This window comes from Oryctolagus cuniculus, chromosome 5 (assembly GCF_051225735.1).
Source record: "Oryctolagus cuniculus isolate XC-2025 breed Fujian yellow rabbit chromosome 5, ASM5122573v1, whole genome shotgun sequence".
Classification (NCBI taxonomy): Eukaryota; Metazoa; Chordata; class Mammalia; order Lagomorpha; family Leporidae; genus Oryctolagus; species Oryctolagus cuniculus.
In genome coordinates, this window is record NC_142871.1 from 18,950,088 (window position 1) to 18,971,003 (window position 20,916).

Sequence of the window (20,916 nt, forward strand, 5' to 3'; positions counted from 1 at the left end):
TTGTCTCCACAAGGCAATAGAGCAGCAAGGTCAAGAGCTGGGCCTAGAGCCTCCTCGTTCTTCCTCACGTCCACCAGGAAGCCCTGGCTTACAGCGGATATCACAGGAAATGGGAATACTTCAGAAATGGGAATACAATCTGGAAGAAGTAAAGGGTTGACTAAAATATTATCAGACTTGACCATCGCAGGGTCAAAGGCCCATCCATACCCCTGGGGCCAAGGCTGAAAACCATTGCTTGGAGAGTTTCTCAGAAGTTCCACCTCAGAGCTGGGTGCTGTGTTTAGTGTGAACCTATGTGTTTCCAATAGGAAACATTATTCCAGTTTGGTTGGAAATTGAGCCAGGACCTACTGAGTTTGGGAAAGTCGGCCTTCTCATGATGACCAGCACTGACACTGCAGTGTCCCCAGGAAGCCTGTCCCTGGACAGCACTGGGAGGGTCCACTCTGGCGATTGCACTCAGACCCTCTTGCATGAACTCAATGCAGCTGAAGTCTATCAAGTTCAAGGTCTCTAGTGACATTTATATTGATAAGCTACTGAGTGGCCTTCCCAGTCACGTTTTAATTACATGCTACCCCAGTTTGCTGCTGCAAGTGTTTCGGCTATTTGATGTCAAAACAAACACCAAAAGGTTGACCCCCACGTTGGCTAGAAAACTATACAGAGAGGACAAACTTTTCAGGTAAGAGGTAGAAAGAAACTTTTCAATTCTGGCTATAAGATGAATGTTTGAAAAAAAATCCTTTCTTGGAACGCAACATACTGCCAAGTGTATTTCTGTTATTTTAATCCACCTTATTCTTTTTAGTCCCTTCACTAAATCCCTATAACAAGGAGAGAGAGGGTGGCACTTGGTGCAGTGGCTGAGACGCTGCTTGGGTTTGAGAGAAAGAGCCTGGGTTTGAGTCCTGGCTCTGCTCCTGAGTCCAGCTTCCTGCGAATGTGCACCCTGGGAGGCGGCAGGTGACGACTCCAGGAGATGGGCCGCTGCCATCCACACAGGAGACCTGGATTGAGTTCCTGGCTCCCAGTTTCAGTTTATACCAGCCCCAGCTGTTCCGGGAATTTTTGGGGGGTGGGGAGCCAGTGGATGGGAGTTGGAATCTCTCTCTTAAATAAATTAAATAATTACATAAGATTATTAAACATGAAGAATAGCACCAGCTGGTTCAGCAGAATCTCATGAGAGCATTTATTTTTTTATCATCTTTCTATTCTTGCTTCATCTATCTACCTCCTTCATCCCTTCCTCTACCCTGATCCTACCTTCGCTTCTTCATGGTCAACCTCTTTCTTGACTGGCACCTTCTCATAAATTCACAAGTGATCCAGCCTTTCTCTTAAAACAAAACAAAACAACCCTCTCCCTTTTTTCTCATCTTTTTTTTTTTTCTCTCCATCACAGCCCAACTTCTTCAAGAATTGCCTATTCTCTACACTTGTCACCAAACTTTCAACTTATACACACAAGCCTGGATTCTTTCCCTACTGAAATCGCTCTGGCTTCCCTGTGGATGAGTCAGTGGGCACTTCGCAGGCCTTCCCGTGACCTCTGACCTCACCCACGTTTGGCCACACTCCATCGTGAAGCCCTCCACGGTGAACCTCTCACCTCCCCCGGCGTCTGGAATAGCATTTTCCTGGCTGCCCCTGCTTCTCTGATCCCTCTCTTCTCCCCATTCTCTCCACCCCTCCTCTTTCCCAGCCTGTTATTTAAATGTCAGTGCCTCCCAGGGCTCTGTCCTAGCCCTTCCCTCTCCCTGATCCTCTGGGTGGCATCTCCCAACCCTCCACCTTTAGTTCCCACACCACGGTGGACGACAGAAGCACTGATTTGTGCGAAATGCTTACAGTGTTTCTGATCTCGTTTTCCACAGAGCTGCCAAATCTAATAAGAAGACTGATGACATCGCCAGGGGTTCTCATGGGCAGAAATAGGAGTGCTCTGTTGTGACAGCTGAAGCAGAGATTCCTATTCAGCCAACACAGGTGGTGAACACCTATGATGGGCTTGGGTTGTGCTCGAATTCATATTATTTCATTTAAATGCTCAACAACCCTGCGAAGTACGTTCACGACCTCTGTTACAGAGAAGTGGACATTCTGGAGGTTAAATGACTTACCCAAAGCTGCACAGTTGGAACGTAAGTGACAGAGCTGGAATTTGAACCTGGGTCCCCACTGAGGTTTTCCCTTACCAAGTACTTGGCCATAACCAACGATGCTTCCATGAACCTGTAGAAAATTATCACCTTCATATGGAAAGACAAGAGGGCAGACTGCCTTGCACAGTAAGTTGAGAATTTTTAAAATCACATTTCAAAGACATAGTTATGTGTCGTGCTGTACAATCATCAGTGCTATGGAAAAGTCATTCCATCACTAAGCGTTCCACATTTTTTGTCAATGCCAGACTTTCCCTCCAAACAAAACAAAGCTACATGAACTATGGAATCAGCTTCTTGCCAGATTGCCATAATAGAAGTTCTAGAGGAAGTTGTTAGGATTCCTTGCTGACTGTTCTGATTTCGGCCACCAAACAATTACGCTGTAAGAATCCGTCCTTATTATCCGCATCTTTTGCTAAGTGAGGCAGCCTTTGTTAGGTGGGCATACACTATAATCTATCAGGAAGTGAAGGCCTCCTTGCAACCTTCCAGGATCAGAAGGACAAATTCAAGGGGCTCCTGTCTCTTGAGCCCACCGACACATATTTCAAATGAAGAGACAAAACCAGAATTCTTCCAGGAAGGCAGGGGTGGCAGGAAGGCAGCCTGGGATGGGACTGGCAGGCACTGTGTTGCTTGGCTCATGGGGTGTTTCTTTTAGAAATGGACTTAGCTGGCGTTAGACTTGGTCTATTTCACGTCAAAATCTGGATTTCTGGCTCCTCTTGAAGGAAGGCTACAGAGCTGAGCGTGACCGCCCCCCTGGGAGGCTGGCATTCTCTAGTTTGTCTCGGACCCTAGATGCTGGCTCATTCTTTCATGTTCCTTGGCTGGCTGCTACAGAAATTCAGAATTCCTGTTTCTGTTTCAAGGTTTTGAAATTCTGGGTTTCACAAACCTAGGAAGCAAGTGCTTCAGGTCACAATTAAGGTTTCAATTAGGTCTGCGTATCCACCTTCCTTCCCTCTTTCGGCAAATACTTAGTAACTATTCTGCACCAGGCATAGGCGGTATAAGCAACCACCATCATCATCATCTTCATCATCAGGCACTTTGAGAACTTTTCCTCTGCCAAGTATTGCCAGATCCCTGTACAGGAACTCAATGCTTTCAAACGCCCAGTGCTGTAGGTCTCTTATTATCACCATTTACACTTTAATGTAGTAGCTTGCCCAAATTTGCATAGCTGGTAAGTGGAGAATAAGTTGGGTGAGGGAAGCTCTTAACTTTTCCCATTATGGTGGGATGGAGCTCATAGTCTCTGGGGAGATCTCCCCGCCCAGGACAGAGGCAGAGAGCACATTTCACTCTGCTCTGTTTGCTTTCTTATGTGCGCTCCTAGGTCAGAAACACCCAGTGGAGAGTCCAGGCCCATTAGGTCTGTCTTAAATACTCTAGATGGGTTAGGTCTTTTTTAACTACTGTGAGGATACTTCAAAAGTTTGTGGACAGTAGAACTACAAGATAAGTTTATTTTGGTATACACAATATTTATGAAAAATGTCTATTATGGGGGACGATGCCTGGATTTCAAAATTTGGGGGACCCAAATAAACTTAAATTCTATTTTTCACATGCTTTTTGAATGCCCTTATGTTTGATCATGAAGGTTTGCTGCGTGTGTGTGTGTGTATGTGTGGGTGTGTGTGCGTCTCCACCAAAAGATGTTATCTGGGGCACTTTCCACCCCTCTGAATCATTTCCCCTGGATTTTGCTCTCAACACCCCCAGCAGGCTTCGTTTGGTGCTTCTTCTAACAGAGGGAGCTCTTTCTGCTGCGTGTGATCAGGATAAGGGTGATGGCCTATTTATCTTTCTATCCACAGCTTAGCACCTGTGCCCCTCTGGGCACGCTCCAACCATCAGAAGGAAGACTTGTCAGACTAGAAGGAGGCTTGGCTGTGTCTGTGGAGTGTGGAGATGCGGCCAGGTGGGGACAAAGGCCACATCTGAATGTGCTTCACAGAAATTTGCAAGAGACCCGTGCGTGCTGGGTCCTTAGCAGGAAGCAGTCAACCCTCACATCCTGGATTTCGCAGGTCCCACTGGGGTCTGTAAACTCCAGCGCTCAGCTTGTGGTTCGGTTGCCTTCTTGGAACGATCATGCTGTCTGTGTCATGTTTTCTCTCCCTATCCTTTAATTAATAAATGCTGGCAGAGGGAAGCTGTGGTTTCAGGATGCTTTTGATGTTTTCCGTCATTTTTCTTCTTGACCTTTAGGGATTGACCAATTCCTCCCCTTCGCTACGTTCAGGATAATTGCAGGAAACTTCCTCAAAATAGGCACTGGGGTTGAGCTGTGACATATTCAAAAGGGAAAAAAGAAAACTATCAAGTACGCTTGAGCCCTTTATTTGAACAGCAGAAGAGAATTTCTTTAGAGATGTGTCCAGTCAGCCACAGTCAAGACTAAGTGGGGACAGGTCCTTCCAGGCTCTGTGCCTTCCCCGAGAAGGTCAGGTAGGGGCCCCCCGGAGAAGTCACGGTCCTGAGTGGGTATAAAGTCTGTGGTTGGTCACCCAGTGCTGGAGGAGGAAAGCACCAAGAATAGAACGAGGCCAGCAGGGAGGCTGCTTCACTGACAGTGAGCCGAACCGCTCAAGCCCCAACCACTTCCTCCCAGCCCCAGGGACTAGCAGCTTCTTCATTTCCAGGGCTCTGAGGATTAATGGACCTCCCTATGACTCTGTGTTGCCTTGCCCAGCCTTCACACAAACTCATTTTACCCACAGGTGCCAGGGGCCTAAGAAGTCTCAAGATAGGCTCAAAGGGGCTGGTGCTGTGGCAATAGCAGGTTAAAGCCCTGGCCTGTAGCACCGGCAACCCCTATGGGCACAGTTCAATCCCCAGTTGCTCCACTTTGATCCAGCTCTCTGCTATGGTCTGGGAAAGCAGAAGAAAATAGCCCAAGTCCTTGGGTCCCTACCTCCACATGGGAGATCGGAAGAAGCTCCTGGCTCCTGGCTTTGGATCGGTGCAGCTCTGGCCATTGCAGCCATTTGGGGAGTGATTTAGCAGATGGAAGACCTTACCCTCCTCCTCCCCATGTCTCTACCTCTCTATGTAACTCTTTCAAATAAATAAATATTTACAAAAGACAAAAAGAAGATAGGCTCAAGGTTGTAAGACAGCGATAGTCCTGAGACTAGAAAGCCGCCTCTCTCATTCCCAGTCCAGCACTTGTCCTGCGCCATCACAGGCTGTTAATTTCCAAATTGAGTGGAAATCTATAACCACCCTCTTCTCCTTGCCTGTGTGTATTCTGGCATTAAGGGGATCGGTTGTGAAGAAGGGCTGGAGCATTCTAACCCGAGGGGACTGCTCTGGTAAGTCTGGGGAAAAGCCTGCCAGCCAGAAAAAATGTTTGCACACTGAAAGGGGCTGTGTCTTTTTAATGGTTGGGTCCTCCGCATCCGGCACCACGCCTGGCATGTAACAGTCCTCCATAAATGTGTGTGGATGTGGAACTTGTATGTTAAATCCATCCAGAAGGTTGGATTGGCCCAAAGGGCAACTTTCAGTGTTGATGATATATGTGATGTTTTTTTCTAAATTTTGTCCTTAGCGGAGGGTTCTTCTGAGCAAAGCTTCCATTTCAACACATCAGATTTGTTGAAGGTAGGTGGACAGGTAAGGTTTGCATCACAGGTTGGTCTGGGGGGCGTGGCTTTGCTCTTCTTAGGCCCTCCCTCTCCGTTATGTGACAGATTGCTCTTAGTAACTTAGCAAAGCTTAAGAAATACCATAAGGGACAGTTCACCACAACCATAAAGACCTACTAGGAAAACACACGCCATTGCCCACTTGTAGCTCATGAATTTGTGTCAGGTGTGTAATTTACCAGAGCTATAACTAAAGAGATCCACACAGTACTGGGGTAAAAAGATACCCATGTGACCTAACTTTGTTGTATTAATGCTGTTTGATGACTTAATTTGCCATCACTTCTGGCTGCAACTGTTGTGTCTCCATTAACTAGAGGACAATGTTATATTTAGAAGTGAAACATGCATTCAGATCACATCCACCAGACCCAGGTGCCAAGGGCTTTGCCACGGCTGTAATCGTAAGGGTGGCTTTTTGCCCAGTCTTTACCGTCTTTTGGTGGAAGCTCTTAGGCTAGGCAGCTAGGGGTGTTCTCAGAAGGCTGGTGTCTCAGGGAAAGGATTGCCCAGGAGAAGTTCTGCAGGATCCGTGGGGATGTCTGTGTGCTCAGCACCATGCACACTTGTTTGCAGGGGACACCTAGACCAGCCAAACACAGGAAGACTGGTTTGCTAATGCACGGGCTCCTCCCAACACACTGCCAAACAACACTGGGACTTCAGCTTTGGAATATGAGGGTGAACATCACCCAACAGTAACCTGTTTGTACACGAGACTGTGCAGTGGTAAGCAAGACCTGAGGCCATGCATGGGTTTTGCTTCCCTGCCCAAGATCCAGATGTGTTTGCAAGAGCAGTGGTCCTGGCACCTCTGCTACCTTGGCTGGTTCGTAATCTTCAGGACTGGTACAAGCCCCTCTCCAGTAAATAAAGAGGACAGCACAGACCTGTCCCTTGGAGGTCCACTCCCCCCCACTTCGTCAGTCAAACACGCTTAATGGAAAAACGATGTTGCCCTGGCTCAGCGCCAGAATAAACAATCTGGAAAGTCTGTGTAAACCCAGCTGCTGCGCCCAAGGATAGAGGCCCCGCTTTATGACCTCGGAGCTGGTTAACCATATGCAAAAGAACCAAACCTCACTGCCTACGTTTTGACGCTGGGCTGGCTTCGGCATGCCTTTCTCTATCGGAGAAACTGCACTGTCCACACTGCCCAGAGCCCCTTCCCCTAAAATCTGCACTTGTTTTAACCCGGGCCAGCACAGAGTACAAGAGACGTTTCATAACAACCAACGTGGGACCAAATTTTACCACCAAAAAAAAAAAAAATAGGGCTGGCATAGTGGCTTGATGGGTTAAGCCTCTGCTAGCAACACTGGCATCCCATGTGGGAGCGGCAGTTCCAGTCCTGGCTGCTCTCTCATGCAGCTCCCAGAGAATGAGCTTGGTCTAGGTGCTTGGGTTCCTGCCACCCACATGGGAGACCCAGATGAAGCTTCTGGCTCCTGACGTCAGCCTGGCCCAGTCCAGGGCACCGAGGCCATTTGGAGAGTGACCCGGAGGATGGAAGATCTCTCTCTCTCTCTCAGCCTCTCTGTGTTACTCCACAGTTTAAGTAAATAATGTAAACAATGTTTAAACAACAAGAGTGGCATAATTCTTCAGCCTGGAGAGAACAGCTGAGTGGTGATCAGCCCAGATGTCTGCTCTTTGAACTGCTCTTCTCTCAAGAACCACGGTTTGCTCATCTCCAGCGCACAGGGAGAGATGAGGCGTACTCTTCAGGTCACAGGTGCGGCGCAGGTCACCCGGTCAGCTGGAGCAGGCAGGGCGGCCGGCAGAGCTGTGCAGGGGGCCGGCTGCTCCCCGAGGCTGTGAACACGATGCTTGTCACATAGAGTAAACTCATTTCCTGAATGAAACAGGGAGGCCACACAGCTTAAACACCCCCTCACCACACACACACACACACACACCCCGCCCCCGGCTCCCCTGCAGCTGCCCTGGCGGAAATGAATGTGTGTCACTGAGGCTCGCAGCGATGTGCGGGGCCACGTTTGATGTGCCCCGCGGATGATGGATGGCACGTTCAGACCAGCTTCTCGGAGGTAGGGCAATTAAGGGAGAAAAGAACAAAAAGCGCTTCATGGCGGCCTCAGTGCTTCGGGTTGGTTAAATAAACAGAGTTTCGATTTTTTTATTCTTTTGCAGTTTTCTTTTTAGATCTGCAAATATACATAATTAAATAATCCGCGATCACTCTGCATTTCAAGAGGAACTTTTCTCTCTGCAGCCAAGTGAAAGCTACATGCTGTACTTTTTTTTGGGGGGGGGGGCTGTCTGGAAGTGCAAGGCTGCTCTGATGAAAGAGAACGAAGGATTCTGATTGCCTCCCCTCTGCTGGACAAACTCCATGTGCAACAAATCCCTGGGGGCCCAGGGCCCTGCAGAGAGGGCGTCACAGGGGCTTGAAGCCCTGTGATGCTGGTGGGGACCCAGCTGGCACAGGGGCGTTCAGCCACACTCTGAGGTCCCAGGGCTCAGAAGGGAGGCTGTCAGGGTTGGAAGAGGTCGGGGAGCTCCACCCTCCTGGCCCACACACCTGAACTGACAGTGATCAGCCTCAGGACCACCAGGGCCGGCCGAGGTCATCGGCTCCCGCTCCCTGGCCTTCCCTGCTGTCCCAGGATGGAGGACGGAGGACCACTGGCTCCTGTGTCTACCCCATCACATTTGGCATCACGATCCAACTCCTCAAAAAGCGGATGCAGCTCTTTGAAAGTGCGTCCTACCCTGAACAGACCCCCCTGCTCTCCTAACACAGCAGCGTTCTGTGGTTAAAGTACTGGTGATAAGTAAGGGTTTGTTTACATAGCAACAGCTGAAGCAGACATTTCTCTTTAAAAGATCCCCATTTCTGAGAAAGAAAAAACCAGCTTATTGGAAGACTTACTTAGGCTTTATGGATGAAATGTCTGTTTGGTGGGAAGATATCTTTTATTTAAATTCGTCATTGAGAAATGTGGTTTTGTTTCTTTATTTGGAAACATGGAGACCCAAATCAGTGACTGATGAGGACATTGTGAGCAGATGGATTTCCTACTGGAAGAGTGAAGATCCAGGGGCCGGCGCTGTGGTGTGGTGGGTAAAGCCATCGCCTGCAGTACTGGCATCCCATATGGGTGCTGGTTCGAGTCCTGGCTGCTCCACTTCTGATCCAGCTCTCTGCTATGGCCTGGGAAAGCAGCAGAAGATGGCCCAAGTCCTTGGGTCCCTGCATCCGCGTGGGAGACCCAGAAGAAGCTCCTGGCTCCTGGCTTCAGATTGGCGCAGCTCCGGCCATTGTAGCCATCTGGGAAGTGAACCAGTGGGTGGAAGACCTCTCTTTCTGCCTGCGCCTCTGCCTTTTTCTAACTCTGCCTTTCAAATTAAATAAATCTTAAAAAAAAAAAAAAAGTGAAGATCCAGAGAAATACTGACACAGTAGTTCTGTCCAAATTCCTTCGCATTTGACAATTTTGTCAGCTCTGCTTTTCCTTCATATACAAGAATCTTCTCTCTGTTCCTTATAGTGTGGTATTAGCAGGCCTAGGCTGCCATCTTTGTCTCTCTCTCTCACACACACACATGCGTGTACACACACACACACACACACACACACTCCTTTGATGGGGAGATGGCTCTCAGCTGTCTCTACCACACCTCACAGTCTGAACCTATCACTGATGATGTAGCCACTCACTGTCACCCTGGGCACTCCACACATGGGGACACCGACACAGGGCAGTTCTTTGTCTCATTTTCCTGGGGGTCTGTTTGTTATTCTCAGTACTGTTTGTGTTCTCAGGTACTTCAAGCTACCTGTCTAGTTATGTATAATATTGTCAGAAGGCAGTTGGGGGAATTTATAGGCCTTTAGCTTTAAATCTTGGTTCTTAATTGGAAAGTAATTCACAATTTAAAAATTCATTTTTTGGTTATGATGAACACATACTGTACACATATATGTGAAGTACATTTATACATATATACTCACATATATGTACACATGCATGCAAATATGTGAATGGCAACGTTTTGGGGGAACAGGGAAAAAATCAAGAAAACAAAAAGGCAAGCCACAACTGTTGTCATATTTAATATAATTCCTTCTATTCTTTTTATGTATGTGAATCGTAAAGTGAATTATAAAATGTATCTCTGCTGTATTGCTTATTTTTATAGTCTTTTAAGGCATAACTGATCATATGCATTTTCCCATATCATTAATTATTCTGAGTCATATTTGGTAATGTGTTCCATTTTATGGATGCCTTCAGGGTCATATAACCCATCTACTACAGTTAGATAACTCTTTTTCCATTTCTGTGACTATCAATGACATGATACACATCCCTATCCACAAGTGATCTTATGCCTTTTTGGCTTGTTTCCCTAAGATATATGGCAACCCAACATTGAGTGGTAAATTTTCTCCTTGTGGCTGATCCAGTCTTCAATTCTGCTTGCTCTAAGATACCATGTACTTTCTTTTTTTTTTTTTTTTTAGAGATTCATTTTTATTTATTTGAAAGTCAGAGTTACACAGAGAGGAGAGGCAGAAAGAGAGAGAGAGAGAGAGAGAGAGAGAAAGAGAGAGAGGTCTTACATCCAATGGTTCACTCCCCATATGGCTGCAATGGTCGGAGCTGTGCCGATCCGAAGCTAGGAGCCAGGAGCTTCTTATGGGTCTCCCATGTGGGAGCAGGGGCCCAAGGACTTGGGCCATCCTCTACTGCTTTCCCAGGCCATAGCAGAGAGCTGGATCAGAAGTGGAGCAGCCAGGACTCGAACCAGCACCCATATGGGATGCTGGCGCTTCAGGTCAGGGCATTAACCCACTGTGCCACAGCGCCGGCCCCCATGTACTTTCTTTTGTCAGAGACCTTGAAAAATCCTCTGCCTACCGACGGTGAGAACAGACAGTACTGCAGCAGTGCCTTGTTCTGGGAGGATGACAGTTTCAAGAACATCTAGTGCACAGGAAATTCTCAGCAAATTATACCATGTGCTGACCACCATGACAAATATTTCATTTTAAAAATTCTATGAACTGGAGACTCACACAGAGTTATCACAGAAGTTTGGGCTTTCTTTTCTTGTTTTTCTAAGTGCATTTTCTTGAATTGCACTATGGTTTTGTTTTAACATTATATTTCTCCCAATCATCAGCCTCAGTGAGTGAATCATGGTGCATCTCAGGAGACAGCAGCCTGGATGTTCTCTCTGGAATTCTAAACGTGGGGAGATTTTGATAAACCTTTGAAGGGCTGCAAATGAAGTAGCTGTTTGTGGTGGCTGAGCCTGTAGATAAGTGAGATATTTAACCTGCTGCCCATGCTTTAAGTAGTTAGGTTAATAAGAGGTGCTACTCAAAATAACCACCCCAAGTCAGGAAGGTGTGAAATGAAGTTGCAAGGATGCTGTCAATTCTCCTGGGAATCTTTGCAATGCTACTTTAAAAATTTTTTTTGAAACTTTTTTAAAGCTTTATTTATTTATTTGAAAGGCAGAGTTACACACACACACACACACACACACACAGAGATTCGCCATCTGCTGGCTCACTCCCCAAATGGCCTCAATGGCTGGGGCTGGGCAAGGCTGAAACCAGAAGTCAAAGCACTTGAGCCATCTTTTGCTGCTTTTCCCAGGTGCTTTAATAGGGAGAGGGATCGGAAGAGGAGCAGCCAGGTATTGAAATGGCGTTCATATAGGATGCCGGCGCATCAGGCAGAGACTTAACCTGCAATGCATAATGCTGGCCCTGCAATGTTACTTTAAAATTAAATTCACATTAGCTGGGCAACCTGTAGCATGCTGATATTACCAGGTCTTATGGGGATATAAATGAACAGCCCTCCTTCTCCTTCTCTCCCTGCTAGGTATCAGATGTGCAATTGTACACTGCATAGGCGACTTCAAAGGGTTCAGGGAGAAATGGAATTAAAAGAGAAGTTCATTTTGGTGCAATAAAGTCCTTGAACTTCATGCATAAGTTTTTTTATCATAATATTCATGTCCCATGAACTTTCTGAAAATTTTTCTAAGATAATGTGTATATTTAAAAGCCTATTCTGGCAGCTCTCTGCTGTGGGTAGGGAAGGCAGTGGAGGATGGCCCAAGTACTTGGGCCCTGCACCCGCATGGGAGACCAGGAGAAGTACCTGGCTCCTGCCATCAGATCAGCGTGGTGCGCCGGCCGCAGCGCACCAGCTGCGGTGGCCATTGGAGGGTGAACCAACAGTAAAAAGGAAGACCTTTCTCTCTGTCTCTCTCTCTCACTGTCCACTCTGCCTGTCAAAAACAAACAAACAAACAAACAAACAAACAAAAAACCCTATTCCAACAGCTTTAACTTCAAGCAAAACTCTAAGAAAGAACAAGATGAAACTGCAACCTATCTGTTTGGTTACCGAAGAAACATCTGAATTTAACACCAAACGATAAGAGATGCCAGAACCATCTAAGGGGCCAGAGCCTGAATGACACAGCTATGACATTGGACAACTGTGGTAAATGTTTGACATTAATGTTGCAGTACTGTAGAAATGTTACAGCCTGAGGTTGGCACTGTGGCACAGCAGGTTAAGCCGCCGCCTGTGACGCTGGCACCTCAGATCTAAGCCCCAGTTTGAGCCCTGACTGCTGCCCTTCATATCCAGTTCCCTGTCAGTGCACCTGCAGGGGCAGCAGAAGATGGCCCAAGTGCTTAGGCCCCTGACACCCATGTGGGAGATCCAGATGGAGTCCTGAGCTCCTGGCTTTGGCCTGGCTCGGTCCCAGCCATTGAGGCCATTTGGGGGAGTGAACTAGTAGATGGAAGATCTCTCTGTCTCTCCCTCTGTCTCTGTCATTCTAGCTTTCAAGTTAATACATTTTTTTTTTTTTGACAGGCAGAGTTAGATAGTGAGAGAGACAGACAGAAAGGTCTTTCTTCCGTTGGTTCACCCCCACAAATGGCCACTACGGCCAGCGCGCTGTGCCAATCTGAAGCCAGGAGACAGGTGCTTCTCCTGGTCTCCCATGGGGTGCAGGGCCCAAGCACTTGGGCCATCCTCCACTGCACTCCCGGGCCACAGCAGAGAGCTGGACTGAAGAAGAGCAACCGGGACAGAACCGGCGCCCTGACCGGGACTAGAACCCGGAGTGCCAGCGCCGCAGGTGGAGGATTAGCCTAGTGAGCCACGGCACCAGCCCAATACAATAAATCTTAAAGTTATGGACCTATTAAACTTGCAAATGCAATCTGAATAGCAACTATTTTATAAGCTTTCCTAAGATGTTTTTAAAAGGTCTGGTCATAGCACAAACTTGCATTTGTAACAAGAACTTCATCCTAATGAGAGAAATTAGGCTCTTTCAGTGTTCTGACATAGGAAAGAAAAAGATGGGGTGCAGTGCTGATGTGTTGGACGTTAGGTCAACAGCAGGCTCTACATGAGGGCAATCAGGGAGAGTTTTTTGAATTAACCTTTCACGGCCAGCATCTGGGAGAAGTGCAGAAACCTATGATGTTGGAAGGGAGGGGATGGCTGCTGTGGCTCCGTGTTTCTCTTAGATAAGAAACAACTTACCAAAGCTAGATGGCCATGCGGGGATTAGAGACAGCCAAGAATGAGCTGTGCGCACTTCTGCAAGAGGTGCTCATAGCAATCACCAGGACTGCCTCACTTTCGAAACTGCTTGCAAGACAGGTGGGGGAGGGGACAGGAGAACTGGATAACTTGAAGGCATTCTTTAAAAATCTCTTCAAAGGATGGAAAATCAAAGATGTCTGAAGGAGCAAAGTCAACAAATGGAAAAGCTGTAACCCATTACATTTGAGTTCTATTGGGGCATGAAATGAAATTTCATGATGTTCTCAAAACAACGACTTAACTGCACAAGACTGAATAAGTCAATTGGCATTAAATCCCTACCATATTTTTATCTCATTTTGATAGTGTAATAATAGGAACTGGTTCGTTATGTCTTCTTGAAATTGTGCACAGTTGAAGAAACATTTAAAACTTTTTCTAATTGCTCCTCCATGCTAGCAAAACCCCACCCAGACATGCTGGGCTGATTTATGAGTTTTCAGTAACCTTTCCTCTCGAATGGCTTTCACCAAATGATTTATTTACTTGGTCTATGCTGAGGTAACCTCCTGGCTGGACCGTCTGCAATCTTTGCAGCTTGAAGTGTAAGGGACTGGATCCCGTTCTAACACGTGGCTGGAGTTTCCACAAGGCCTGCAGGTTCTCTCGCAGGTAAATTGGGAGCCTTGGGTTTGAGATTTTTTTTTTTCCAATTTTTATTTATTTGAAAGGCAGACAGATACACACACACACGCACACACACACAGAAAGAGACAGATACAGACAAAGAGAGAGAAAGAAAGAGATCTCCAAGTGCTGGTTCACTCTCCAGATGTTTGCAACAGCCGGCGTTGGACCAGGAGCCAGGGACTCAAGCCAGGGCTCCCATGGGGGTGACAGGGACTCAGCTGGTTGAATCTATGACCTGCTGCCTCTTAGGGTACACATGAGCAAGAAGCTGGAATCAGGAGAGGAGCTGGGACTTGAACCCAAGCACTCTGATATGGGGCGTGGGTATCCCAAGCAGTATCTAGCCACTGTGCCAAATGTCTGCCCTCAGGGTTCGATTGAAAAATCTCTTCTTCCCTGCCATTCCTCTTTGGAAAAAGACAAAATCATTGATAATTTCTGACCCAGTAAATCATGTAAAGTAGCAAAGTTCCATGTCTTATTCCAAGCCTTTGTGAGACCCACAGTGCTGCCTCACCTAGCTTCTTTCTTTCTTTTTCTCTTTTTAGATTTATTTATTTATTTGAAAGGCAGAGTTACAAGAAGAGAGAGAGAGAGAGAGACAGACAGACAGAGGGACAGCGAGGTCTTTCATCTGCTGGTTCACTCCCCAAATGGCTGCAACAGCTGCTGGAGATGGGCCAGGCTGAAGCCAGGAGCGAGGAGCTTCGTCTGGGTCTCCCATGTGGGTGGAGGGGCCCAAGCGCCTGGGCCATTGTCTGCTGCTTTCCCAGGTGCATTAGCAGGGAGATAGGTCAGAGGTGGAGCAGCTGGGATTCTAATCGGCGGCACTCATATGGGATGCTGGCACTGCAGGTGGTGGCTTTACCTGCTATGCCACAGCGCTGGCCCCCCTCACCTAGTTCTTGTCTTTACCTGCTAGCTTCCTCTCTGATTCAAAAACCAATGTACCAAATAGCACATAAAATAGAAGAGTTTTTTAAAAATTAGACCTATAGGAAGCCATTAGCTTTCCCAATGAGTATTATTGTTCCTCCTGACCCCAGCATGTGAGACGTCCACACGCAATGGAATCCCAAGCGACGGCCAAGGCAGTGCTGGTGTGCGTACGACCTCTAACTATGAGCTCAAGGCGAGTGGGTTGAACATCAAAGACTGGGGAACACGCAGCCAGGAACACAAAGTCCTCATTTAAACTTCCACATTCCTGCTATCAAAGCGGATTAGCTTCTGCTTTAATGCTACTTAATCAGCACTCCCCAGGGGGACACGCAAGGCTGAAATGAAGACCCAGCTCCTTGGCTAGAAGTGAAAGCTCTCCGGTCCTCCTTCTCCTGGGAGACCTAATCCCACCCTTCATGAACATTGCAAAACCCTCCGGAGCCCGAGAACGGCTTTCTCTAGGGAGGAAGCGGCTATGGAGGGCGGGGGTGAACACAGGCAAGGGACAGCTCTGGTCTCAGATTGTGCGGATGCCTCGCACAGGGGTGACAGACGGCAGCGCGACAGCTACTATTCCTGCTTTTCACTCAGCCCGTGACAGATGTCTCTCAGAGGTCACAGCCAGGCCCGGGCTGACGATTTTTGTGCCAGTGTTTAGGCCCCTCACGATGAATCGTCTAGAGTGGCATTGGAGATGAGCTCCACCCTTGCACTGCGGGCCTAGAGAATGCTGGGGACCATCATGCCTCTGGGTGCCCCCGAGGCATTCAGATGCGGTTCCTTAATAAGTTAATGGTTGAAATCGAGCACAGAATTCTTATTTCCACTTATTTATGAGGGAATTAATTTTAATTTGCATGCAACAACATTAGTTCATCTCTTGATCAAATACACGAGTGATTCTATTTTCCCTAAGGTGTGATAAGTAGGGCTGGAGTTAACTGACATCCATGCTGTTACCCGAGAGCTGCAGGTAGGAAACAAGTCATTTCCAAAACTGCCCTGGAAAACCACAGAACACAGGAACTCCGGCCTAGAGACAGAAGAAGAACAAGCAAGAACGCTAAAACTCCAAGGGAGAAACTGGAGTCTGAGCTTTTGCGTGAAATACATTTAAGCCTACTGACACTCAGGGGCTTTGATCCTAGCATCTCAGTGTCATTCACGGGCAACCAAGGCTTTTGCGAAACATACCTGAATGCCAGTGATTCTTCTGAACAGACCAACAAAACTGAATCACTGTTAAATTGATTTTACTAGCTGGTGGCCATCCTTATTTTTGCTAGACTATATATTTCAATAAACAACTTTAAAAAAATGCTACTGATTGTCAACTCACTATAAATTCAACCATGAATGCACCATAGGATATTTTTCTGTCTCAACAACCAGAAAAATGATAGGACCTTAGAAATACTTTTTAAAAGTGCTCATTAGTCAACTCTTTGTTCTATACTATAAATTATGTATTCTAAGAATTTTTTAAGACTCCAACATTTGCAGCAGCTAACCTGGAAAGGGTTCCCACTTTGGCTTTGCTTTTTTAGAAAAATAAACAGTTTTCCTTGGATTGCTTGCTTTTTAAATTCCACTCCCTGATTCATTAAAATCCTATGAAAGCCAAAGTTGTTGACATGACTGAAACAAATATCTTCACTGTTAACCAGACTGAGCCTCTGCAAGTACTTTGTTACAGCAGCCAATTTTAGTACTTTCAACTATTAAAATGTTTCCACCAGGAAAAACACAGAACATAGTAACACATCTAGAATATCAGTGAACAGCGTCTTAACAGAATCGCTCAGCTTTCCGAAAACATTGGCTTCTGAAGAACATGGCAGACGAAAGGTCCCTAGAATCCTATGTTTTCCAACTACCCCTCTCCCTTGCTTGCCATTTTGCTCTTTCCATCAAGAGGGAGTACAGGGGTGAAACTGGGTGGGAGTCACCCAGGCCTGGGTGTCAGTGCTGACCTTGCCAACTCCCTGCTTGGTGAACAAGGAAAGTTAGGAATCTTCTCTGGGTTGGCAGTTTCCTTTTCTATGAAATGGGCATAATAAAAGTATCTACCTCATAGGGCGGTTCCTAGGATTAAATGGCATAATACAACTAAAGGGATTAACAATGTCCCTGGGACAGGGTTAAGTTCACAATGAGCATTAACTACAACAACACAAGTTGTCATTATTATTGTCCATCTCAAAATATGTTCCCTTGAAACATCAATTTTGTGGCACGAAAACAGAAATATGCTGATTTTCCTAGTTGAAATAGAAGGATTTCAGTTGAAATTTAAAAAACTTAGTGGATAAATGACACTTCATGGAATTACAACATTAAGACTTCTAGAAAGTTCTGCCCCTTCACAGTTTTACGAGCTGGTAGTTCAGTGAAAGTAAGCACTCACTGCTACACGGTGGTCATGTGCATTTACAGATAGACTTTCCCCATCCCCCCATTCATTAGCTTCATGAACTTCTCAAAGTGCCCTTTGCTTACTGATACCACAAACCTATAACTGATTATATAATTCTTTTAAAAGGTCAAATACGTTTTGGATGTTTCATGTCTTTTTCTTTCCCTAAAGTTCCATTTGGGTGGGTCTATTCATTTTCTATCTATTTCATCTTCTGCTCCAGCTTGCCTCTACTAGGCAAACAATAAGGTTTCAAAACAATAACTCATGACTGCAGGATTTGAAACACTTAAAAAGAAAAAAAAATCAAGTTTTATAAGACAGCCCTTCCCCTCACCATTTCTATAACTGGATGGCTTAGGGCAGAGGAAAAGACAATGAAATGGTTGAGATTCAAAGGACGCATTAGGAGTGGAGATGAGGTGCTGTATCATTCAACCCAATACTCAGTTCCCTGGGCTATGCAATGTGGTCAAAATCAACCGAGACTTGCTTTCTAACGGCATGAGAATCTACCAAACTAAGTGGTGAACTACACAGAGGACCAATTCTAGATTGCAGGACAAATGACCCAGTGATGCCCACGAATTGGTCCACTCGCAAGCCCTTCCCTTGTCTGTGTTGGCCTTACCATTTTTTCCCAGAATGCACACCACCACTTGCTGGAGACCCCCAAGTGGTACGGAGGCCTGACTTTCTAGGTCTTTCCTGGTCAGCTGCATCTACCACAGGGCTGGCTACTGTGTAGCTGTTAGTGATTGTGTAGTTCTCTACTCTTGAACGTGGGTGCTTCCCCACGAACACAACTTGCGAGACCTTGCAAGACACAAGAAGCGTCTTGGCTGCAGAGTGTCAGCTGGCAGAATCCATTTTCCACCATGGAGGCTTCTGGTTTATGCTGATCTATGGTCCTCACCCTTACTCATACCCTCCAACCCCACCATCTTTCCCTGGGATGCCTGTGCCTTCTGTCCCAGCCACCATCCCAGCCTGGCTAAATCACCCACTCAGTAAGCATGTAGGGTTTCATGTAGTGCAGGCTCTGGCTCCTTGACTAGCGTTGATGTGTGGGCCCTCACAAACATCCCATATCAAGTGAAAAAGAACTCGGGAGAGACATTCAACCAGTCACACCATGGTCCCAATCAAATGGGAGAGAAGACATACCAAGTCACCTCTCCATTTTCTCACCTCTCTCAACTCCCAACATTTTTGTGCAATGAATCATGCATTTAGTAAAAACTCAGAATCCACTTATATTTACCAGGGGTGTGATGCTTATGGCTAATGCATATCCCAAAGAAAAGTCCGTAGCATTTATTTTTGTCCCCTAATTTTGAAGGAGTTTTGAAAAATATACTTTGTTGAAACAATATTAACAGAGCCCAGATTTCACTGCTGAATAATGCTGGTGTTTACTCTCAGAAACAGTCCTCATCCGTCACCAGGAAAAGTAAATAGGCAAATGTCATTCTCACATTCCTTTAGGAGTGTGCTATGGAATGTGAAGTAGGCTGGGCAGATTTTGGAGTGTCCACACCTACCGAACCTAATAAATCAATGATCTCTGGATTATCACAGCATGAGCACTTTACTAGCTGCCAGCTGTGATCACTCAATTAAAAACAAATATGGGACGCATATTTAAACCTCAGTCCCTGACGCGCAGAGAGGTACACAGTGCACATCTGCTTTGGTTAAACTGTGGCCCTGGCATCTATCTTCACACTGAAGTGACCTGCGGGGAGGAGAACGTGGCAGCTACTGCAGTTCAGACAATGTGCTTTCGGATTAAGGGACAGTTATGCTGCAATGGAGAAGATCTTGGGGCTATCCTCATCTTAAATAGTTGCCCCAAACAGTCAAGCATTTCAGGTCTAGGAAGCCAATTCCTGCCTTTAAGAGGGTTTATATCATAGTTCATATGGCAAAATAAAATGTTGATATTATTAAAGAGTTAAGGCCAGAAATCACAGAATTTTAGTATTGCAGGGTTGCAAACCTACACATTCTGTAACTCCCATATACACCCAGGAAGGGTTGTACATGTGTATCTTGAAGGACCTCTGGCTAGAATTTGCCAGGTCAGTTGGTAAAGTTCAAGGGCAAGCTGTTGAAAAGAGGTTGGAAGTCTACAGAGGGAGGGGCCGGCACAGTGACAGAGTAGAACCCAGGATTCCATCTGCAAGAATCTGTGCTGCCCCTTAGGGAGGCGTGTTCTTTGTGTGCCCTTCTCAGTCAAGGTTCTTGTGTATGCAGAGTTTTGAGTGCAGGAGAAAGGGCTTACTTACCATTGCTGTGTGACCCTCACAATGACAAAGTCGTCCAGGGGGCTTTTCTTCTGCTTCCTCTGACCATTCAATTATTTTCCTAAAATTAATACCCTCTTTCCAAAATTTGAAACCCTACATGCTTACAATATGAATATAATAATTGGGACTTAAAGAAAAAAACATCACCAGTAATTCCACCACCCAGAAATATGACTAATATCATGAAACACTTGAGGCATTTTAATATAATCCTTCTCCATGCTTTTACAGGTTTTCTCATAAAATTGGTATCGTATTGTGAATACTGCTAGCAATTCTTTTACCTTCTATTTCACATCATATCTTCGGCAATCACCTCCCTCATTAAATGTTTTTGGAAGCACAATCCTACTAGATCAGCTGTCTGACGTTCACAGTGATGTCCCATTCTCTCGTTTTAGACAGCTGAGACTGCTCTTGCTCTCCAACTGTAAATTACACTTTGAAGAACATCCTTATAATATTTTATGCACCTGTCTGAGTTTTTTCTGGAGTTGGAATGTATCAAAGGCTATGGACATTTTTTCCTATCAAGAAATAAAGAGGGGCCTGCTGTGGTACAGCAGGTTAAAGTCCTGTCCTGAAGTACTGGCATCCCATATGGGTGCTGGTTCATGTCCTGGCTGCTCCTCTTCTGATCCAGCTCTCTGCTGTGGCCTGGGAAAGCAGTAGAAGATGGTTCAAGTCCTTGGGGCCCTGCACCCACATGGGAGACCCAGAGGAGGCTCCTGGCTCCTGGCTTCGGATTGGTGCAGCTCCGGCCATTGCGGCCAACTGGGGAGTGAACCAGCAGATGGAGGACCTCTCTCTGTCTCTCCCTCTCTCTGTAACCCTGTCTTTCAAATAAATAAAATAAATCTTAAAAAAAATCAAGAAATAACTTGTAATTCACGAACACATCCATTTAAAGTATACAGTCTGAGGGATTCTGACAGTTGTGTATTCTTGTGAAATTATTGCCACAATCAAGATACAGGATTTTCACACCAGTTCCCCAGATGTGGGTGTTTTGAAGGCCCACGTTAGGTTTCATTAAATTACCTTTCTCCGGCTTGCACCCCTTACTCTCCCTCTAGCTGTGGGCATCTTCTCATCACCAGGAGCTAACACACTGTGTAGTGTTGTTCCATAGAACAGATAGTAATAATTGAATTGAAA

General features: G+C 46.1%; 1 protein-coding gene and 1 long non-coding RNA gene across 5 annotated transcripts in view; one reads left to right on the forward strand and one right to left on the reverse strand.

Moving 5' to 3' along the window:
* Positions 1-12,460, forward strand: part of LOC149126425 (uncharacterized) — an 84,914-nt gene extending 72,454 nt beyond the window's left edge. The window contains exon 2 of the long non-coding RNA XR_016234488.1: positions 1-12,460. This is a non-coding gene — a long non-coding RNA (uncharacterized LOC149126425).
* The window catches only part of UST (uronyl 2-sulfotransferase), a 337,883-nt gene that overhangs the window by 34,859 nt on the left and 282,108 nt on the right, over positions 1-20,916 (reverse strand). Inside the window, exon 8 of one of the 4 annotated variants that reach the window (XM_089333645.1) lies at positions 10,354-20,916. This exon is cut by the window's right edge and continues 20,070 nt beyond it. The exons of the other annotated variants lie outside the window; for them this stretch is intronic. The gene's annotated coding sequence lies outside the window, so the exon portion shown is untranslated. Of the gene's footprint in view, positions 1-10,353 lie in introns of those variants that run through there. 4 annotated transcript variants of the gene reach the window in all.